This window comes from Aquarana catesbeiana, linkage group LG02 (genome assembly GCF_042186555.1).
Source record: "Aquarana catesbeiana isolate 2022-GZ linkage group LG02, ASM4218655v1, whole genome shotgun sequence".
Lineage (NCBI taxonomy): Eukaryota > Metazoa > Chordata > Amphibia > Anura > Ranidae > Aquarana > Aquarana catesbeiana.
This window is the reverse complement of record NC_133325.1, coordinates 644,066,695-644,090,634: the sequence shown is the minus strand read 5'-3', so window position 1 is coordinate 644,090,634 and position 23,940 is coordinate 644,066,695. Positions and strand designations below refer to the sequence as shown.

The 23,940-nt window shown below is 42.8% G+C and overlaps 1 long non-coding RNA gene across 1 annotated transcript in view; it reads right to left on the bottom strand.

Moving 5' to 3' along the window:
• Positions 1-17,818: 17,818 nt before the first annotated feature.
• The window catches only part of LOC141128872 (uncharacterized), a 51,953-nt gene continuing 45,831 nt past the window's right edge, over positions 17,819-23,940 (bottom strand). Inside the window, exon 4 of the long non-coding RNA XR_012241743.1 lies at positions 17,819-18,238. This is a non-coding gene — a long non-coding RNA (uncharacterized lncRNA). The remainder of the gene's footprint in view (positions 18,239-23,940) is intronic.

Below are 23,940 nucleotides of genomic sequence, written 5' to 3'. Positions count from 1 at the left end.
AAGAGAAAAGTGTCCCGCTATGTACCTCCGTCAATCACGCCGCACAACGGACCTGAAAAATAGCAAATAAAACAAAAAAACGTCATGGGGCTACGATCGAGTCAAAGTATATTTTTCAGAAAACACCAATATGAGTCAAAATCGACCAAGTGGGTTTCAGCAACAAAAATGAAGAAGTCAAAAGAACAATCAGCTGAGGCAGTGTCTGGATCCATTTTAAAATATGTCACGCCTTCAAAATTTACTGCAGTAGGAGAAAGTGCTGAAGGCATTCAGTCTGGTGAATTCAAGGGGAAAATTCCAGAAGCATCTTCTCAAGAACATTCACATGTAAAAAGACAAGAATTGGAAAAGATCAACTTATCTCCAAGCAGTTATGTAGAGGAATTAGATGCCAGCAGAAGCCTCCCCCAGCAAGACTCATGCAAAAGAAGAGGCGAAACTACCAGTTTATTCTGATGTTGCTGCTTGGCCAGTTCCAGATGAATTAAGAGTGGACCTTTTATTAAGAGGGGAAGTGAACCTTTCCCAAAATAGAGATGGGCCTTTCAGTGCTGTTGAAAGACCAGAAGAGAAATCAAAAGGGAAAAGTCGACAGCTCACCACTGTATGGTTCTATAAGGCTCTGCCAAATGGTGAGAAGGTTCTTAGAATGAGGATAGTATACTCGCCAGCAAAAGAAAGTTTTTGCTGCAGACTTTTTCCTCTTGATGAAAAAGTAACCGTAACATCCAGTTTTGTTACCGGGTTTCAGGTGTGGTTGAAGCTGAATTCAAAGGTGTCTGATCATGAAGCTTCTGAGCAGCATCTTACAGTTGCAATAAAAAGTATGTGAACCCTTTTGGAATGATATGGTTTTCTGCACAAATTGGTCATAAAATGTGATCTGATCTTCATCTTCAAGTCTTGTTAAAGGGGGCTTCCAGATTCCGACAAGCCCCCCACCCGCAGACCCCCGACAACCACCGGCCAGGGTTGTTGGGAAGAGGCCCGTGATCCCACCAACATGAGGACAAGGTGCTTTGGAGGGCAGAGCCCCCCTGCCCCAAAGCACCCCCCCATGTTGAGGACATGTGGTCTCGTATGGTTTGGGGGGGCACTCGCTTGTCCTCCCCCAATCCTGACCTCTAGGCTGCATGCTCGGATAAAGGGTCTGGTATGGATTTTTGGTAGGGCCATTTTTTTTATTGATTTTTCATCTATATTGCCGGGAGCCGGCAATACATTACAGCCACAAGCAAGTTTATATAAAATGTTTTCCTTTAGAAATGTCATTATAGCTGCGGCACTGTTCTACACATCGCACAAATGCACCACTTTACAGACTAAGGGAACCCCCCAGGCACGATATTTATAGCAATATTTTATTTTTATTGTTTTACTTTAAACATTGTTAAAATCACTGCTCCTGAAAAAACGACTGTTTTAAAAACTTTTTTTTTGCATTGATACATGTCCCCTAGGGCAGTACCCTGGTCCCCACACACTTTCAATGGCAATAACTTGCACATAAGCCTTTAAATTAGGACTTTTGATTTCTCATGTTCATGTCCCCAAGATTTTAATAGGGTTTGCATGTTCGCTTGAACTTTTGCCTGTTTGAGGTGTTCTGATGCGAATCGAACCGGGGGTGTTCGGCCCATGCGTATTCCCATGGATTAGTCATGGGGATGATTTCCACCAGCTGTGTCCTAAGCTAATTTTCTCAGCAGGAGATGGCTGTCATTGGGGAGCCAGTGCATGACCTCCAATGACTGCACCCTGCCTCCTTACCAAGAGCTCAGTCTGGACTTCTCGGAGTGATGCCGATCCCATCCCAGGTGTCCGGATCCCTTTAATCCCGCAGTCAGCACAGGAGCCCTCTGGACATGCAAACAGATCCTCCCAGACAGCGCTGTGCACCAGCCACCTGATCCCTTTCCTGCTCAGCAACCCGCCGCCCCACCCCACATCGTGATGTCACACCTTTTTAAAATATACACACTCCTCATGATCCCCCTGATGAAGTTGTTTGGAAGAAACACACAACACTATGTGTGGAGAAAGAGGCACAGCACATCAAAACCTCATCCCAACTGTGAAGTATGGTGGTGGAGGTATCATGGTTTGGGGCTGCTTTGCTGCGTCAGGGCCTGGACGGATTGCTATCATCAAAGAAAAAATCAATTCCCATGTTTATCAAGACATTTTGCAGGAGAACGTAAGGCCATCTGTCCACCAGCTGAAGCTCAACAGAAGATGGGTGTTGCAACAGGACAACGACCCAAAGCATAGAAGTGAATCAACAACAGAATGGCTTAAACAGAAGAAAATACGCCTTCTGGAGTGGCCCAGTCAGAGTCCTGACCTCAACCCGATTTGAGATGCTGTGGTATGACCTCAAGAAAGCGATTCACACCGGACATCCCAAGAATATTGCTGAACTGCATCTGCAACTACAGGAAACGTTTGGTTGAAGTTATTGCTGCCAAAGGAGGTTCAACCAGTTATTAAATCCAAGGGTTCATACTTTTTCCACCTGCACTGTGAATGTTTACATGGTGTGTTCAATAAAAACATGGTAACATTTAATTATTTGTGTGTTTTATTAGTTTAAGCAGACTGTGATTGTCTATTGTTGTGACTTAGATGAAGATCAGATCACATTTTATGACCAATTTGTGCAGAAATCCATATCATTCCAAAAGAGTTCACATACTTTTTATTGCAACTGTACATGCTTGGAGAAATGGAAGACTTTGAGAGCAGGACTGAGGCTACAAAAATGCATTGATGGTGTCCACCAAACGGTGGTGAAATAGAAAAAGAAATGGAGGGATATTTTGCATCGCCTCTTGGCTGTAACCTTGTTTTTGGCTCACCAGAATCTCCATTTTCGTGGTCATAGAGAGACCATGTCATCAGCAAAGGAAACTTCCTGGAATTGGTAGAATTGCTCTCAAATTATGATCCATTTTCAAAGGAACATTTCATAAGGCTGAAACATCCTATTGCATCTGGGAAGAGAATGACTTCTTATTTCTCTCCAAAAATTCAGAATGAATTCATTTTTCTTCTGGGGAATCATGCGAAAGAGAAAATAGTGGCTGATATCAAGAAAGCAAAGTACTTTGGGATTCTTTTTGACAGCACTCCTCATGTGTCACACACTTATCAGGTGTGTGAAGTGATCAGATATGTGCAAAATGTAAATCCACTCTCACCAATAGTGAAAAACATATAAACCTGCACTAATTAATAATCTAGTACTTGCAGCTGTTTTCCCAAACCTAATGGTTAAAACTGAGTTATAGTCCGCAAGAGTGATGTGCTATAAAAAATAGCGCTTGCTACTAAAGAAATATATATATATATAAAGTGACGTATATTAATGTGCTTAAAGGGAAGAAAACATTCTACACCTTATGGAACAAACACAAATTGGACTAAAAACAGAAACAAGTGAAATCCATATAGTGATAATTAAAGCGCAAAGTACCAAAATAATCTTGTGACATCCAGTAAGTGGAATCTTTCCTGCAGTGATCAGCAAATTACTTCAATAATTAGCTCCAAAAAGGAAACGCCACATGTAAAAAGTAAGGTGAAGGTCGGCACTCGCCAGATGTTGACCTGTCTTGTGTGTTATGACAAAAAGGATCAGTAAAGGCTTTGGTGGTCTCCGTGACCAAAGTCTAATCTTCCAGCCAGTTCCCAGTGTGCCCTCCTTGAGGCGGTCAAAGGTTCCAGTGTGGGATGTCAATGGCAGAAGAAAGTACAGACTCATAACGTAAAAAAGTTTTGGGTAGCTTTATTAAAAGCCTCCATAGTAGGCTATACATACAAAAATGGCTAACTATCCCTCCTGTGCGAACATCCGCACTGTGCAGGGGAAGCAGGACCCGCTTGGTGTCAGCGTGCATTCCACCTCTGTACAATGTAATGCAATGTGCGTCCCATCTTGACGCATTTCATCATCAACGTGACGTCTCCAAAAGCTGGAGGTTACGCTGCACTCACCCAAAATATACCCTCCACACTGTGCCTAAGAACCCGCCCCTCTCCTCCATAAATACAATGGGTAAATGTGCAGATCAAATGGCACTCCCGGAGTGTGCGGATAGATAACAAATATAAGACGCAGTTTAACCAAAGTTAGTTACATGAAATTCAGTAATTATAAAAAACATACATTTTATGCACATATACCTAGGTGGGCTCTAGTGCTATCCCTGTGATCCCTAAGTGATCAGATATGTCCATATTGAAGGTGATAATGTTGAAGTAAAAGACTGCTGCTGAGCTCACAGAAAATATCCTGCAGCATCTGGAGGAAGATGGACTGGACATAAGCCTTCGCCATGCTTCAACTATGGCAGGGATTCATAGTTATGTTCAGGCAAAGATTAATCCCAAGGCTTTGTTTATCCCATGTGCAAGCCATTCTCTGAACCTTTGTGGGATGCACTCATTTGGAAGTGTTGCTTCCTGTATGACTTTTTTTGGAACATTGGAGAGAGTGTATTCCTTCTTTTTAGTTTCTACACATCGTTGAGAATTGCTGCTGGAGAATTTAGCTGTGACAGTGAAAAGACCTCCCCAAACAAGATGGAGTGCTCATTATGATGCTGTGAAGCCAGTGAGGGCAAATTTAGAAAAACTGACTTCAGCCCTTGAAAAGCCGTGTGATCCCAAAGAAAATGTGGACACAAGAGGATCCGCTCAGATGTTGCTGCCTGCCGTATGTGATTTTTACTTTTTTGTGTTATCTTTCTTTCGGGTATGACGTTCTGGAAGAATTTAATATCGCACAGAAGTATTTGCAAACAGTGGGACTCGCTCTTGAAAAGTACAATGTGAAGCTACAAGCTCTGAAAGTGTTTCTTGCAGATCAGTGAAATTAAATTGTGGAAAAGGCCATTAATTTTGCAACTACCATGTCTGAGGAAATGGGCATTTCTATAAAGAGAAGAGGGAGAGTAAAGCTCCAGAAAACAATGCCAGGAGAGAAGGCAAAGGATGCTGGTCTCGCATTGCCAGAGGAAATTAAAAGGGCTATGTTTGAGTGCCTTTGATCGGTTTCACCAGGAGTTGGAAATTCATACTAAGGCAATTGAAAAAAATTAATTCAATGTTTGCTGTTATTCACCCAAACACTTGTTGTTGCAACAGAAAAAGAACTTCGCAATTATTCTCCAAAACTGACTGAGGTTTTTGACGGTTTCTCAAATGAAGACATCTGTGTGGGGATTGAACGCCTTCGGAGGCATTTGGAAGCTGCCACGATCAGCGTTAAAGAGGCACAGACCTGGATGGTTTTGCAGTTCCTGCAGTTCATTGTTAAATGGGATTTTTGTGAATCTTTGCCTAACTTGTCTTTTTTACTCTGTGTGTCCATTGCTTTCAAAATGAATAGATAACGTCTTCTGCTCCACCATGAGTGAGACAAGATTGACAAATCTGGTCATACTTTCAATTAAACATGAATATGCCAAGAAGATTAACTTTGATGCAGTGATTAATCGATTTGCGGAACGGAAAGCTCGAAGGCAGAGGATGTGAATGAATCCTTTCAATATAGACTGAGTGGTCACTTTGGACTTTGGATCTGTGTTTTTTGTTTATAAAAAACAGTGTTATCTGTTCAGTAAACGTTCTAAATAAATTAAATAAGTTTAAGTAAATAAGTTAATAATTTATTTTTCATTGTTTTGTTTTTTCAAGTTGACCTTAAGTTTACAAATTTGTGCAATAAATAAAAACATTACAATTTTTTGTGGGTGTTTTTACATTTTAAAGTTGGGGGGGGTGCCAGATATAGGATCCACCCTGGGTGCCAAATGCTCTAGGTATGCCCCTGAGTGCAGGAGTGTTGCTACAAAACGACATTGCTATTGCTATGATTATTGAATAAGAACACCTATCTATATGAAGGAGTGCTGATCCCACTTAAAGAGGGACATAAGCTTTATTTGACCCTTCCTTTTTTTTGCAGGTCAAATCTATCAGGTGAGAGCCCATCTGATGGAAATTAGGTACACGGTGTGGGGGAGTGGTGGAAGACACAAGTTTGGGTGGAATCATTAATGGTTAATGAACTGACGTGCACTGATTGTTGTGGTGGAACGATTTAAGTGATCTATATGAGAGACTATTTGCATGTGGAACATTAAGGCCTCATGCACACAGACCATTTTGCAGACTCTCCTAGAAGCCTTTTCTTCTGGCAGCAGCGTTTTGGCAGAAAAAAAGCCTGACGCTTGTAAAAGTGTCTAAAGCTTGTAGGGATGTTTTACAGGCATTAAGAGCTTGGGCGTTAATTTATTTAATTGGCCAGAATAATAATCAATTCTGGCTATTGAAATGAATTAATGCACAAGCTTTTTGGGCACCTAGTGTTTAGGTGTGTTTAGCAGTGCCAAGAGTCTTTTCTGCCCAAACTCTGCTGCTCCTGGATGCAAAGGCAGTGTTTTTTTTTTTCCCTGCCTCTAAAAAGCCGTGCCACTAAATGCTGCTAAAAGCTTGTGTGCATGGACACATAGAATAACATGCAGGGGAGTTTAGAGGCAGGAAAAAAAAATGCCTGATGCCCCCAGAAGTAGCTGCAAAAAAGTCCAGTGTGCATGAGGCCTAAATGTTACAAGTGATATCAACACGTGGTAGAATATAAATAGTTTTATATATTTGATTTCTGTTATATAAGCGCTACACCTTTATTTAGTTTAAGGAAATAAAATCATGCCACTGATGACATAAAGTAAAGTGGGCAGGGCAATGGAATCTGGAATTGAGTTACACTACTGGGCCATCTTGCTTGAGCTGATTGTAGCCATCACAACCGGACCAACCACACTATGGAAGACCTTAATGTTTTAGTTCTTAAAGGGAATTTCAAAATTATTCAGGAATGGAAAACTTTTGAACGAAGAATGATGGTTCTATTTGACACAAAAGATAATGGCCTAAATCTAGACCTGGGTTCTCTTAAGCCAGGTACACACTACACGTTTTTTTTTTTCATATAACCCAGCGGGTTGAACGAAAAGCTGCCAGCTCCAGTCGGAGATGCTGTACTAACCATTTGACATTAGCACAGTGATCTCCCCCCGCTAAGCTGTTGTGTTCTGACAGGAGGATGGACCCCCCCCCCATCAGAACACTTAGATCAGCCAATGGCAGAGAGCGCTGATCAGGAGTCGGTCGGCTGCCGGTTTTCCAGCATGCTCATCCGGCAGAACCTGGCCAAACGGTCAGCTTCTGTCAGACAGACCAACATACACATCGGCTGAATGTCGGCCATTTTTTTTTTTTTTTTTTTTTTAACCGACGATGTCTCTCCCCCCCCCCCCCCATTCTGCTAAAACTTTGTGTTAGTACTGCTTGGACCTTGAAGAAGGGGGGTTCACCCTGAAAGCTTGTCCTGAAAAATTGTAGTGCAAATAAAAAAGTATCAGACAGTACTTAATTGTTTCTGACTACTTAGCCAGTAAGCAAGTCTGTTTGGCTTTATAAACAAAAGTTTTGAAAAAAAGTAATGGTGCAGGTTCAGTTTTACTGATGTATTGTAAGCATAAACCATCAGTAAAACTGATGTGCAGATATACTATGATCTTGGAATTTTTTCTTTTTATGTCTGCAACATCAGCTAAATCTGACAATTGGTTTCGATGTTCAGCCCACATATTGGCCCTGAAGGTAGGATATGAAATGTTGGTACTGAAGAAGTGATATTGACAAAATATATATATCCGATGATAAAATCATCCATGTAAAAATCTCCTCATTGACAAAAGATTAGAAAGAATTGGTTTTATGTATTACAAGGCAAGCATTTAGATGACTACACATACAGCTACGTATTATTCATGCCTTAAATCTAATGCTTGACTTTGGCAGATGGCTAGGAGTCAGAGTATTTTTAACTGGCTTGGCTCTTCTAAAAATACTTCTGGCAAAAGCAGTGATGCAGAGATGGATTTCACCAGAGAGACTATTGTCATCCAATGCCTTTTTGATTCATTAACCTGTTTTTAGTTATGTTTTGTGTTGTACTGTAAATTGATACGTAGATGATTGCCCGATTTTATTCTTTCCAGCTTTCATGTGAAGGTCACTGCAATTTGATGTATTTTAGACTGTATCAGTTCGCCAAGCTGTCATGATTATTCACAGCATTATCAGGTAAACATAAAGGGAAGAAAGCCTATAAAAGAAAACAAATTCAGCAACCACATCTAGGGACTGGTAAGCTGCGATACGTTTTTGTTTTTAGGGTCTAACATGCTTTAAACTTGTTATCAAGCAATAAGAATGGCTGCCTTGCCTGTTTGTGGTCCGGTTACCAGGAAATAAGGGGGATGGGGGTTGGTATATCTGCATAAGTGTTGTATACGATGTGATTCAGTAGAGAAAAACCTCTGCTGATGCTCCATATGGACTGATGATTTTAGGGTATGGATGTAAGATTGGGGGGAGGGAGAAAGGATGTACATATGAACAGCAAGTAACAATACACACAGGGGACTCTCAAGCGTTTCTGCTACCCTGTGGAGCGGTGGGGGTGTTACCCTTTTGTTTAAGGTTGAATATATTTTTATGGAAGAAGAAACAAACATAGCAGGTCTTGCAGAAATAATTAGGACGTGGTATGCTGTACCATTAAGTGTACTGTGGTGACAGTGCCAAAATATATATTTATGGGAACATAGCAGGTCAAACGTACGATAAGATAGGTGGCTCACAATGTCATAAATGATGTAGCATACCAAAGTATATATCAAGATGGCACTACATACGAAAACGGTCATAAGGAGGGCAAAGCAACCTGAATCATGGATCAAAATAAGCCAAAGGACTAGTGAAGATGAACATATGTTACCATAGCATATAATACAAAGCTTATACGCTATAGGTCGTGATGAGCCTCGCAATTTTTCACATATAAACTGATAAGATAAAGGGAGAAATATGAGACAGCAAAAAGAGAGCACGAAAGGAGAAAAAGAGAGAGGAGTCCATACTTGAGTCACTACGGGAGCATCGTGTTTTGCTTGTTATGTCAATTATTACTGCAGAGGGGAAAAAAGGGTTTAAATAGCATATAAAAAAGGACAATAAATGTAAAAGGAGGTTAAATGGAAAAATTACATCCCAGATAGAAAGCAAGATTGAGCTGCACATTTGAAAATGACTTGCTAAGCTTATTGCTAGACTTGCCAGGCTTCACAGGTCCGCATTGCATGACTCCAGATTAACTTTCTTTATACACATTCTGTAAGTCTGCTGCAAGTTCTGGTTCAGTTATGTTGTGCAATAATCATCCCACCACAGGGGTCACTGTGATTTGCAGAGCTCTTGCTGTAGACTCACCACTACAACTTTGCTCTTGCTAGAGACTTGCCACGCACAATTTGGAAAAGTGACAACTAGAACTTGTGCCAAGGAAAAGTGTAGTAAAAGCCAGGATTTTGCTTGGTGATTGATCCAGGGAGGACAGAGAGCAATGCCACGTGGGGTCGGTAAAAGGGCTTCACCACAAATATCGTTTTATACCGTAAAAATTAATTGCCAAAAAGGATGGATTTTTTTCAGTCAAAACATAGATTACCTTTTTTTCTATTTATGTTTTGGTAGAAAAACAAAAGGTGAGAGGCTGTTTTGTGAATCTTGATCAAAGTTCACAAATATTGCAGTGAACCTGTCAAGGTTGGCTTCTGCTACTTACGGGCAGCTCTTTTCTTTCAGTGTTTAGAGCTGCTCAGCTGTTGGTTAATTACTGCCACTCATTTCCATAGTGACTCACCTGGTTACCATTAACCTGCCTCATTAGTCCAGCCCACAGCCAACCCCTTTTGGCTACTTAACCCCCTTCACCCTGACGTAACACAAATATGCAGCCTCACTAGACTGTGCTTTATTCTGTGGGGATTGGTAACTCCCGATTCCTGGTCACCTGATCGCTGTGACAGCCTCTGATTGGCTATCACAGTGATCAGTCACCGTGAAGCCCGCCCCTGTGTTTTCTTTCTCTTTGCAGAGAAAAAAAAGTGTGTGTAAAAATAAAAAATAAAAATAAATAAAAAAATGAATAATAAAAAAAGGACAAAAAAAAACCTAGGTCAAGCTTTGATCTAGGTCAGTGCCAGGGTTAGTGTTTAGGTCAAGGTCAGGGTCAGTATTTTTTTTGGACAGAATGCTTTACTTTTTTGTAGTATCAGTGTCAGTTTGTTCTTTAGGTAGGATAAAAAAAGCAAAATGCTCACTATTGTTTTTGGGCTGTACGTCCGATGTGATCGTCAGGATCAGGAGAATTAAATTTGGGTTGTTCTTTGGTGGAAGGTTATGGTAGTACAGAGAATAATACAGCTTTTAAAAATATTTTTTTTACTATTTTGGGCCAGTTTTCCTTTTGATAATCAAAAAAATAAATCAGGAGATATCCATTACCATTTACCACCAAATGAAAGCCCAATTTGTCCTGAAAAAAACAAGGTATAATCCACCTGGATGCACAAAGTAGTTGTGATATGTACGGTTTTACTAACACATGTAAATGTTGCAAAATTGTGCTTAAGCATTTAGATTTGTTTTACCCTTAGGCACAAAAGGGTTAAAGGGGTTGTAAAGGTTTCTTTTTTTTTTTTTTAAATAACAAACAACATGTCATACTTGCCTCCACTGTGCAGTTCGTTTTGCACAGTTGCCCTGATCCTCAGCTTCTGGGGTCCCTCGGAGGCTGTTTCGGCTCCTCCCCGCAACAGCTAACCCCCCTCTGGGGAAGCGCTCTCCTGGGGGGTTAGCTTGCGGGCGCGCTCCTGTACTGTATCATTGGGCCCCTTGCGCGCCGCGTCATTGATTTGATTGACAGCAGCGGGAGCCAATAGCTGCGCTGCTATCAATCATCCAATGAAAGCCGAGAAGCCAGCGCGTTCACAACGCGGGACTTTCGAGGGCTCAGGTAAGTAAACGGGGGGGGGGGGGGCTGGAGGGCCGCTAATCGTCGGATGTTTTTTCACCTTAATGCATAGAATGCATTAAGGTGAAAAAACATGTACCTTTACAACCCCTTTATGCAGCCTAGCTCATTCTCTCCTCGCCATTGCGTAGTCAATACCTCCTGTGTGTTCCTGCTTGTGTCCCTATGTATGATTTGGCCTGGCTGATTTCTCTTCCCTTACCTGTTCCTGATTTTGCTGCTTACTTAGCTGACTCCTGGCTTCCTGATCCCGGCTCGTCTGATTACCCGCTCTGGCATCAAAACCCTGGCTTCTGTTTTTGACTACAGAATAATAGCTAAAAACCTTGCGAGCCACTTACGGACAAATGCCTATAGAGTAATAAGTGAACAGTGGAGTCCAGCTGCAAACACTCAATCACGTTCCATATTCGTGTATAGTATTAAAATTAAAAAATAATGTGTCTGCGCTAGAAAAAAATCACTACACTCAAAGTGCAGTATTAATAAACATAAGCAACCTGAGTGTTGAAATAAAATATAAAGTGCACAATACTATATAAACAGAGAATGTGAATGATCAAACAAAGTGACATATCAATTAAAATAATAAATAAATACTGGAGGGTATAGCAAATGGTGAATAAATAAAGTCCAAAAACGTGAATATCCAATGATGTAAAAGTGCCCGAATAAATTAGTCCCCCTGAAGAAGGCACGTGGTCCCGGTGCCGAACACGCGTAGGGGAGGGGCCTGGACGGAGCTGTCAGCAGAGAGAGAGAAGGAGTCTTTTCGTTACACACGCTACACCGCACGCCACACCGGGAGATTATCCGTTTTATGCTTGATATGGTTGGTGCACTCACGCACCCACAATATGTGAGTACCCCAGACAGGGGAGCTAATTATTTTATTAAATGCTTTATACCTACATATTGCGCTATGGAGTTTTTTTTTTCTCTTGCATAAACCATCTCCATTTGAGAACATTGGAAGTTTACACAGCTGGTTCCTAATGAGCACAGGAGTGGCTCCAAGGCTTTGTTTGGCATAGTTTAATCGCTGTGTCACACACAGGAAGGTGAGCATATACACCTGTGGGGGCGGCTGGAAGACACTACAGCATGTTTCTTGGTGGCACATTTTGGAAGATAGAATATGTGAAAATCACCTAATTTTGGGACTAATTTATTCGGGCACTTTTACATCATTGGATATTCACGTTTTTGGACTTTATTTATTCACCATTTGCTATACCCTCCAGTATTTATTTATTATTTTAATTGATATGTCACTTTGTTTGATCATTCACATTCTCTGTTTATATAGTATTGTGCACTTTATATTTTATTTCAACACTCAGGTTGCTTATGTTTATTAATACTGCACTTTGAGTGTAGTGATTTTTTTCTAGCGCAGACACATTATTTTTTAATTTCTGTTTTTGACTATGTTCCTAAACTGTTATTTTTGCCATTCCATTAAAGGTGTGTTAATTTTTTTAACTGCATTTTCTGTCTCCGCCTGGTTTATGGTGTCTGACAGAACCTCATTGAAGAATTTGGGAGTGAATCTTGTTTTTGAATTAAGTCCATTTGTAGGAATGATAAGCAAGCTATTGTCAAACAATAATCAAAAATATCTCTCTTTAAACATAATTGTGAATGCTCCATAAACGTTCCAGCACACACTGACAATACGGCTGCTGTGAGTACACTTTTACAGCAAGGGGCCCAATTACCCATTCCTTCAATGTATTGGCTGACTGGAAGAAAAGGCTATGCGCTGTCTTTATAATTAAAAATTGTTCCTTATTTCTGGAGGCTAACCTATGAACTTTTTGGCTCAAATTTTGAGATTTGCAGGTGTTTGCTGTGAATCCAGGGTAGCAGTGAACCTGAACCCCATCCCTATTCATGCTAGACCTGAACTATTAACCGACCAAAACTATTTTATGCATAAATGCTATTTAGTATTGTTTGATATTCCTATTCTTAAAGAAACATAGATGACTTTCATAGCTTAGAAATGCCTTTTTTGGACCCTGTTTGGCCACTAGAGGGAGGTATAGTATAGGAAACAAGGGCTACCCAATCTCTTAGAATTAGCTTGTCAAATTAATTTTCACATGATTTATTTGTGTGAAACTGCAAACACTGTAATAGCCAGCTTTGTGATAGTAACCATGTCAGAAGCGTGGACTAAATACAGGCCACCGTTTAATTTACATCTTTTTCTTAGAAGCAAATCTTGCTATCTATCTTTTTTATCAGTCAACTTCAATAGAATTCCACAAAGCAGTATATAGTTAAAGTATATGTAGCCATGGTGTTAGCACTACTGACAAACAATCCGCCAAATCACCCCACTGCCAGACTTCATACATCCTTTCCAGAGACAATGAACAGTCATTTGCGAGCTTTGTTTTTGTTGTTTTATTGGGGGGGGGGGGTACAACTTGGATAGGGATTGGGATATGGAATGTCCATAGAATTAATCATTGCCATCATATTTACAGGTTTCAGTATACTGTGATCTGTTTAGAGCCTGAAGATTGAATGTGTACACTTGACTAAGTAGAAATCTTCTCCTGCAGCTGCCTGCAGACTGTTACTCCCTCTGCATCTCCTATGCAGACTATTGCTCCCTGCATCTCCATGCAGACTGCTGTTACTAAGAGTTCTCCATCCATCACCGTGTGAGGAACAGAAACATCACTTTTGGCCGTGTAAAAGTAACGGTCTTAGTTCTCTTCACCACCTGCCCAAACTTGCTTCTCCTTGCACACTTGGTTTCCTCCTGCGCAACTTGTAATTACTTTAGGGTATAACAATCCTCTTCTAATGGTTATGAAGAACTCACTCTGAATAAGCCCCTCTACTGGCTCTGGTGACTCGCTGCTACTAGGCTTGAGGCCTGCAGAACCTCTCCCGGAGGCCTAGTAGGTTAAAGTCTATGTTCTAGGAAATGAAATACTGCTCCCAGCCAATCCAACTTGCAAATCACGTGTTCCCCGGCCACACTGATTTGATACACACATCCCTACAGTTTCTTCTCTGATCCAGGGTTCTCCATCATCCACCATGTGTATTGATGCAGACTCTATTAGTGAATGTGTACCAACAGAGTTCCCTTCACAGACTCCCTGGCACCTCCAGCCATCCACTGTGGTAACACTCACAAATCTTCCAGCCCTGAGTCCTTGATGAGGAACTTTCCTGGACCATGCGTTCCGACAGTCTCTCCTGCCTTCTCTGCTCCAGGAGCTCCCTGCCACCGACCGTGTGGTGACAGAGACATTGCCAACAACCGTGTGAAGGCAATGTTCCCTCACAGCTCTCCCCGGGCCTTCTCCTGCGATCCCACACCCCCCCAGATGGGGATGTGATCCTGCGGCTGTCTAGCACTCCATTCTTCACGTAACCCAGTCGACTACTCCTCTCCAGCAGCATGTGACCTCAGCATATATAGGAGGCCGGCCCCCTGCCAATGCCAGTTAGGGATTGGTCAGAGCTCCCACTTGTGCTGCCTGCCACTCCAGCTCTAGGCCCAGCCTCCTCTTCCAGAACATTCTGGCTGGAAGCAGGGGAGGCGCCTCAGAACTGGAGCCAGGTGGTCACACCCACTGTTACTCTAAACACTCCCAGCCTCAGAATCAAAACAGACAGGCCCAGCGCACTGCAGTCTGTTTTGTGTTTACAATGTGTTTAAGCACAAACACATTGTAAACACAAAACAATAACAAATGAATACGAGTATAAACTTTGTGCTCACCCCTCGACTAAACAAGCTGTTGTCTTTCAGCTGTTTGCTAGAGAGCCGGACGGCTGCTCTTATAAGAGCCCAGTGGTCCAAGTCTTCAGTGGTTTAATACACCCGCTGCACTCCAATCAACAGCTCAGGGAAGGGACATGTTGAACAGCTGAAAACCTGGACCACTGGACTGGATCAGGGAGAGTAGACTTCATTTGGAAGTCTTTTAACAAATATGCCAGTGACAGGGAACACTAGATGTAATCTTCTGGTGTGATATGCCTCAATCAAAATGTCAGCAAAGTCAAAGGACCCATGGGCAGAAGTGGTGGATGCATTAATGATTGGTGGCTCAGTGGGAATGCAAACTCTGATATAAGCTTATCCACTGGTAAACCTTTTGCTCTGACTGTTACTCTTTATAAAAGTAAAGGGGATTCTGGTGATCCTGGTGGCACAACCACTTCTCTGCCCAGAGGAGGCCACGCATTCATGGATGGGAGGGACTGGCCACAAGACCGCTATATTGCCAATATACATAATGGGTTGAAAACCCATATCAAAATCCATTAAAGCCCATCTCTGGGCAAATTTTTTTTCTCCTATGCAGTGGGGCAGTGGGGCTGGGCCTGCACTGCATAGGTAACAGCTCGTTTAGTCGAGGGGTGAGCACAAAGTTTATACTCGTCTGATCCTTCGATCCTCTGGAAAACAGCATTCCCCCTTGTCCAGCGGTGTTCTATTCCTGGTCTATTCAGCCTGCTTAGGGCAGTCCAATATTTAAGACTGCTGGAACGTGGGGGTGCTCTTGTGCTGGGAGGATTAGGTAAGTATATTTCTGCTCTCCTCTGCCCTAGACAAAAACGAGCAGTACCTGAGCATTGCATCACTGCTGGGGCCAGGTGGCCATTAGGAGTTGTTGGAGGCCAGAAGAGTAGGACCAATGACTAGAAGTGTCAGCACACAGGCTGAATAGTTAGGAGCTACTATGCAAAAATATTCAGGCCGAGAAAGGCCCCTCTCTCCATCAGCACCAGTGAGCTTGAAAAAGTGATACCCTGGTTAAATGTGTACCTAACAGGTTGATCAGTCAGTTTAACATTACTAGCTTTCCGGAAGGGTTTTATTTATTTCCTTTTTCAAGAATCGGACTGTTTATGGGTTGTCAATTTTGATTTTTTTTTTTTAAAACAAAAAAAGTAAACATACTTACCTAGGCGGATGTTGCATCAGTCCCCTGCTGGCTCAAGGACCACTGATCCCTTCTCTGAGTGAGAGCACGGTCAGTCACCACTCTCTGCTCTGCCCCCACGCTCGCTGGAGTGCTGGGCTGTGGAGGAGGCAGGAGCGGCTTGCAGAGATGCTGAGCCAGGTGCCAGTCCAGGCATCTAGGTGGATTCCGACCACATGGTTGTGATCTTTCCCCAGCCTTGACTGGCCCTGTGATGTCAGAGTCACTAGTCAAGTTCCTCCACCCCAAACTCGCTCATCCATGTCTTTATGGACCTTACTTTGTGCACTCTTCTAAATCATTTGGAATTATGGTGTCATGTATGGTATCATTATGGTGTAGGGTTGTTCTTCAGGGCTTGGGCTTGGCCCCTTAGTTCCAGTGAAGGATACTCTTAAGGTGCCAGCATACCATGACATTTTGGACAATTTCATGCTCCCAACTTTGTGGAACAGTTTGGGGATGGCCCCTTCCTGTTCCAACCAGTGCACAAAGCAAGGTCCATAAAGACATGGATGAGCGAGTTAGGGGTGGAGGAACTTGACCCGATAAAACACCTTTGGGATGAATTAGAGCAGAGACTGCGAGCCAGGCCTTCTTGTCTACAGCAGTGCCTGACCTCACAAATGTGCTTCTGGAAGAATGGTCAAACATTCCCATAGACACACTCCTAAAGCTTGTGGACAGCCTTCCCAGAGGAGTTGTAGCTGTTATAGTTGCAAAGGTTGGGCCAACTCAATATGAACCCTGTGGACTAATGCCGCGTACACATGGTCGGAATTTCCGACAACAAATATTCGATGTGAGCTTGTTGTCGGAAATTCCGACCGTGTGTAGGCTCCATCGGACATTTGCTGTTGAAATTTCCTACAACAACTGTTTCAGAGCTGGATCTCAAATTTTCCGACAACAAAATTTGTTGTTGGAAATTCCAATTTGTTGTTGGAAATTCCAAAGGTGTGTACACAATTCCGACGTACAAAATTCCACGCAGAAGAGCAGAAGACCCGCTCTGGCTATTGAACTTCATTTTTTTTTGTGTACGTGGCATAAGACTGGGATGCCATTAAAGTCCATGTGCATGTAAAGGCAGGCATCCCAATGCTTTTGGTAATATAGTGTATGTATTGATACTTGTATATTATTATATGTGCAAATATAAAGTACAATATGTGCAAATCTAAAAATAATTGTATGCAAAGAGTCTTTATAGAATAAACGCACAAAAAAATAGCAAAACAAATGCACAAGAATAAAAATATAGGTATATTCTTCAAAATAAAAACCTGTGTCTATTCAATATATACATGTAGCACTGACCCCCGAAGGAGCTGATGGTATTTGATTGGGCCTGTACTCTGCTCTTACACCCCCAATTACTTGACTCAATCCACTTGACACAGCTGTGGTGCAGTGTTGATGTGAAGCTAATAGTAAAGGATAATCCCACAATGTGCAATATAACAATAGTATACCTTTGTTATTACCTGGGTATCCGATGTTCCACCTGCTGGAAAAGGAACAACACTCCACACCAATTGTACTTAACTAGGAACGTATTTTTACTGGAACTGATATAAAATGGTAATTACATTTGTTTGCACTGTCACACAAATGTAATGCAACAGTTCAATAGGTTTTCCCAACAGTTCGTACATATAAGGTTGTCTTAGATGACCCCTGAAAGTGCGTCTCCAAGTGGGACTAATGCTCAGAGCACAGACGCCTTAACCCTTTCCAGCACACCTTGGTAACCACAGAAATGCAAAGTTAATCAATCATGCACAACACAATTTCTAGGGCGCTCCCCCTACTTTATAATGCAGTCCCTCTTATCATTAATAGGATGCAAGGCCTTGTAGTGAGAGATGCAGTCCTTTCTTTCTTCTGTCTTCTGCTAGCTATTTGTGTGATGCTAATTGTAATCCAACAGTTGAACAAACCAGGATTAAAGGAAAATGGATGCTGGAACTATTCTTGTAGTGCAGTACACCTGCAACTTGCAATTTGGCTTTTAGTAACACGGTGTCAGTAGTACAGTGAAGGATAGGCTTGAGGCCTGTTCAAACTCAGTCTTTTTGCTTAAGATCTTCTCTGTGGGACTACAGGTCCCAGCAACACTGTGTTATAAGTTTAGGTGTATAAAAGTGCGTTAAACTGTGGGTGGGAGCCCTCTCACCTAACCAGGTCTGGAGAATGAATAGAACAGCTCCGCTCCGGTGCACTCAGTCTTGCTCCTCACCAGCCAGCGCCGTTACACCACTCCGCTCTGCAAGATAGACCGGGACCCTCAGATGGCTCCGACAGGTATCTCTGGATCCTTGAAAAAAGAAAAGTGTGTGAGTGTGGCGCTGTCCCAAAGTTGCAGAAGAAATGTCTGCATATATACAGTTTTATCAAAAGTGTCACGTGTGTATTCCTTTAAGTGAAATATGTATGGCAGTTATTACCACTCCTGTGGAATAAAGTGACTGGTGATTTAAACATGAGAAGCATAATGAGTGCAATAAATCGCATCCAAGGTGTCTAGTGCTATATTCCCTCAAAAGGAAAAAACAGTATTAACCATTGCTAAGAGCATGAAGCGGTCTGTGTCTAAACACTAGAAAACACAAAGTTGCAATAAATACATCACACGTGACATGCAAAAAATTCTAAAGTGTCTAGTGCTAAATAAATAAATATTAAAATGTTGTTCTACAAATGTTGCAAATAACAAAGTGACAAGTGCCCTATGAAGAGGTCACTCTGAAAAGTGCTAAACACACGTGCCATGCAAATGGTTCTATGATAGTAAACAGTTCATATGGGTAAGTCCCCGGTGCACTATAAGTGAAAAAAGGCGTCCTTTGTGGGATTCCTCAAAGCATACAACAGGTGTTAATCCAGTGCTGGTGTCTCGCGTTGTGATTGTGCAGAGACTCACCAGCTGTATATCCCCTGCAGGGGTAACGAGTAGTCACAGTATGTGCCACTGTGCAGCAGTGCTTGGCAAGACCAGGACCAGGATGATATCATAAGGACATAAGAAGAAAGGATTCCATAGTGTGAAACCGTTTAAAACCACTATTTATTAGGTCAGATAAAAAGGGTACTCACATTGTAATGGAAAAAATGAGCGGTGTACAGTGCTTACAAAGATGTTCCTAAGCGTCAGCTTTGCAGGGAGATGTCAGCAAGGCATTCAGTCAAAGGCCACGGCGTGGCCTTTGACTGAATGCCTTGCTGACATCTCCCTGCAAAGCTGACGCTTAGGAACATCTTTGTAAGCATTGTACACCGCTCATTTTTTCCATTACAATGTGAGTACCCTTTTTATCTGACCTAATAAATAGTGGTTTTAAACGGTTTCACACTATGGAATCCTTTCTTCTTATGTCCTTATGATATCATCCTGGTCCTGGTCTTGCCAAGCACTGCTGCACAGTGGCACATACTGTGACTACTCGTTACCCCTGCAGGGGATATACAGCTGGTGAACTATTGTTGCTGGGGTGGGTCTATTGTTGCTGGGGGACCTGTTGTTACTGGGTGGGGTCCATTGTTGCTGGGGAAGTGTATTGTTGTGTGAGGAATCTATTGTTGCTGGGGTGAGGTCTATTGTTGCTGGGGAATCTATTGTTGCTGGCTCCAGGGGATCTACTTTACTGCTCATCTTTTTATTAGACAAAAACAAATTCCATAAAAATTATTTAGCACCACAAGGTAATACCTGGGGCAGTATTGAGAGGTGGGTAGGGGGTGGAACCAAGGGGCCGGTGCTCAGAGGAGGGTAGGGGGTCGAAGTCCAGGGAAGTTCCTGCACCTATTCTGTTCCTGTGTGTATGGTATGTTTAATGCTTTCAGAAACTGGTATACTGTTCATCTCATTCAGTTGTTCTTGGCCTTTTGGTTTTACACATTCCTTGGAATTCATAAAGACTGGCGCAGGCAGATTTTGCATAAATGTCTCTTATACATTTTAAAAGTGGTGAATGCTGCCCCACTTTTAGAATGCACACAAAACACTTTCGCAAAATCTGTCTGAGTCTGGTTTTCTCTCTTTACACCAAAAGAGTTGGTCTTTGAACAGCCAGGGCATCATGTGATTGCTATGTGATCACAATGTCAACAAAGCTGTTATGAATGAATTTCATTCATACCAGCATTGTTTCCTTTATTGACTGGCCCACAGCTATCCCATCGTACTTGGGCCAATCACAGCACACTGTACAATGTGATAGCTGTGGGTCAATTACAGCACACAATAGTGAATCGCAGCTGCTATGAATGTATCCCATTCATGCCAGTTCATAACATTGCTATTACAATGATCATCACTGTAACAGCAATTAATGTGTAAAAAAAAAAAATCCTTGGTAGTACAGTTGGGGGAGGCATATTAGCAACAGAGCCTTTTCTATCCGTGGTTCCGGACGCATAGAGGTATGTGTTGTGCGTTTACTGGAGGTCATGACAACTTTGTTGTCATGTTTGTTATTTTACTTATGTCATTTTTTTCTTTTGTTAGAGCTGGATTACTAGTGTGGTGGTCTCACATTTATCCCCCGAGGAAGACATCACTGGCGAAACATGTTGGGAATTAACACTCATTTGTGACCACTCTTCTCTTCTCCTCTGGGCCGCCAGCAACCCATTGTACTAGATATGCTCAGTTATTGATTTTAACAAATATTGGTATATCCTGTTTGTTGTTTGTCATATGTTATTTGTACTAATAAAATTAACTACAATTTTAAATATATTTTGATTCAGTTGTTGATACCATTATAATCCCACTCCTCCACATCCAAAAACTTGGTAATACAGTGTTCTTATGGTGACCCTGAACTACTCTGATGAACGTATGTAAAAAAAAATAGTTATATACTGTCACCAGTCAGTATCCCTGATCAACGCCACACCAGTCATATGATGACGCTGTACAGCACTAGTGACAGTATGTGTGAAAATTTTTTTTTATTATTTTCATTTCTTTATTTGCAACTTCAAGAAACTCGCCATGCCTCTTACTAAATACCTCAGACTCTACTTTACAAAAAGGGGACATTTGGGGGGTATTTGTACTGTCCAGGCATGTTGGGGCCTTAATGAGACAGGCCTTCAGTACATCAGGCTTGATCAATTTTAAAATATACTGTATATACCATAGTTTGCAGATGCTATAACTTTCAAACAAACCAATTAATGTACACTTATTGAGGTTTTGTTTTTAACAAAAATATGTAGCAGAATACATTTTGGCCTGTGATTTATGAAGAAATTAGATTTTAGATTCTTTGGAAAGATGCACAATGGTTTTGCATATAATTCTCCCTTTTGGTTCAGCAGTTCCTGAAAGGGCTGTGAGCAGTGTTTACATACTCAAGATGTCAGCTGATATCACTACTGCTATGGAAGCAAGCTTTTCTGCATATAAAACACTTTAAAACTGCCTCACTTAAAGTGGTAGTAAACCCTTGGAATTGAAAATCCATTGACAGGCAGGCTTTTTATAACAGAAGAGACCCTAATGCCTGTCAGCAGGTAATGCGATCTAAATTGCACATGCGCAGCTCAGACCACATTTATGACCCGCTCTGCACGCCGCAGCGATGTGACTCCCGTGCACATGCATGGGAGTGATGTCGCCTGCAGCCCGGCCATTCAAGCGCCTGAAGATCTGGAACCCAGAAGGAAGTCTGTCATAATGTACTCGTACACAGTGCATACTAGTACATTATGACCTAAGCCTGCACGGGGGGGGGGAGACCATTTTTTTTAAATACAGGAAGAGACTTTACTACCACTTTAACCACTTAAAGTGGAAGGCCACCCTGAAAAAAAAAAAAATCACCAAAAATCCTAAAAAAAAAAATTTGAAAAAAAAAAAATGTTTTAAAAACTTACCTAAACCCTTGTTGCTAGGCAGTCTTCCTAATCTGTCTCTTCCTATTCCGCGCTTGTTCTGCTCCTCGGTGAGTGGCCCCGTTGTTTTCTGGGAACTGTGTGTGTTCCCAGAACACCACGGGGCCATTCACAGAGCGCAGCGCCGCAGGAAACTGGCAGTGAAGCCGCAAGGCTCCACTGCCTGTTTCCCTTACCTAGGATGGCGGTGCCGGGACCCGAGAGCCGAGGGACGGGTCGGCCTCGGGCGGCCGACATCGCGGGCACCCAGGACTGGTAAGTACTTATTTAAAGTCAGCAGCTACAGTGTTTGTAGCTGCTGACTTTTAAATTTGTTTTTTTACGGCCGGAATCCCGCTTTAACCACTTGCCGACCGCCTCACGACGATATACGTGGCAGAATGGCACGGGCAGGCAGAATCACGTACCTGTACGTGATCTGCGCCTCCCGCCGGCGGGGGGTCCGATCGGACCCCCCTGGTGCCCGAGGCGGTCGGCATTTGTCAACCGGCGATCGGAGGTGAGGGGGAGGCCATCCATTTGGGGCCCCCCCCTCGCGAACGCTCCCGGCCAATAGAATCGTTCCTCTGCTGCTGTATATTAAACAGCAGCAGAGGAAATTATGTCATCTCTCCTTGGCTCGGTATTTTCCGTTCCGGCGTCGAGGAGAGAGAAGACATCAATGTGAGTGCACAACACACACACATACAGTAGAACATGCCAGGCATACTTTACACCCCCCATCACCCCCCCGATCACCCCCCAATCACCCCTCCCCCCCCCGTCACACTGACACCAAGCAGTTTTTTTTTTTTTTTTCTGATTACTGCATTGGTGTCAGTTTGTGACAGTGTGGTAGGGCAGTTAGTATTAGCCCCCTTTAGGTCTAGGGTACCCCCCTACCCCCCCTAATAAAGTTTTAACCCCTTGATCACCCCCCGTCGCCAGTGTCACTAAGCGATCATTTTTCTGATCGCTGTATTAGTGTCACTGGTGACGCTAGTTAGGGAGGTAAATATTTAGGTTCGCCGTCAGCGTTTTATAGCGTCAGGGACCCCCATATACTACCTAATAAAGGTTTTAACCCCTTGATTGCCCCCTAGTTAACCCTTTCACCAGTGATCACCGTATAACTGTTATGGGTGACGCTGGTTAGTTTGTTTATTTTTTATAGTGTCAGGGCACCCGCCGTTTATTACCTAATAAAGGTTTAGCCCCCTGATCGCCCGGCGGTGATATGCGTCGCCCCAGGCAGCGCCAGGTTAGCGCCAGTACCGCCAACACCCACGTAAGACAAAGACAATTCCATAGCTCAACTCACCAACCAGTCTGCTGACAAACCAAATTAGCCTGTCTAACCATCTGTTAAAAGCAGGGGTTTAGTTAGCACACATTTGCAAACGCATGTGAAAGCTGCAAGGCCTCGTCAAGGCACCCTGTATTACTTGCAGTCCTAACACTACTAAATTTATAAGTGTCTCCACAGTGGAAGCACATGCATTGAATGGATAGGTGTGAAACAGGTGAGCCTGGAGGTGGCCCTAGCCCCCTTAAAGGGACAGGAGCACACTGGACACCCAGCACGAGCACAATGGCAGCAAAGGTGTCCAGTGTGTCCCCGACCCAATACCGCTAACACCCACGCACGCAGCATACGCCTCCCTTAGTGGTATAGTATCTGAACAGATCAATATCTGATCCGATCAGATCTATACTAGTGTCCCCAGCAGTTTAGGGTTCCTAAAAATGCAGTGTTAACGGGATCAGCCCAGATACCTGCTAGCACCTGCGTTTTGCCCCTCCGCCCGGCCCAGCCCACCCAAGTGCAGTATCGATTGATCACTGTCACTTACAAAACACTAAACGCATAACTGCAGAGTTCGCAGAGTCAAGCCTGATCCCTGCGATCGCTAACAGTTTTTTTGGTAGCATTTTGGTGAACTGGCAAGCACCAGCCCCAGGCAGCGTCAGGTTAGCGCCAGTACCGCTAACACCCATGCACGCACCGTGCACCTCCCTTAGTGGTATAGTATCTGAACGGATCAATATCTGATCCGATCAGATCTATACTAGCGTCCCCAGCAGTTTAGGGTTCCCAAAAACGCAGTGTTAGCGGGATCAGCCCAGATACCTGCT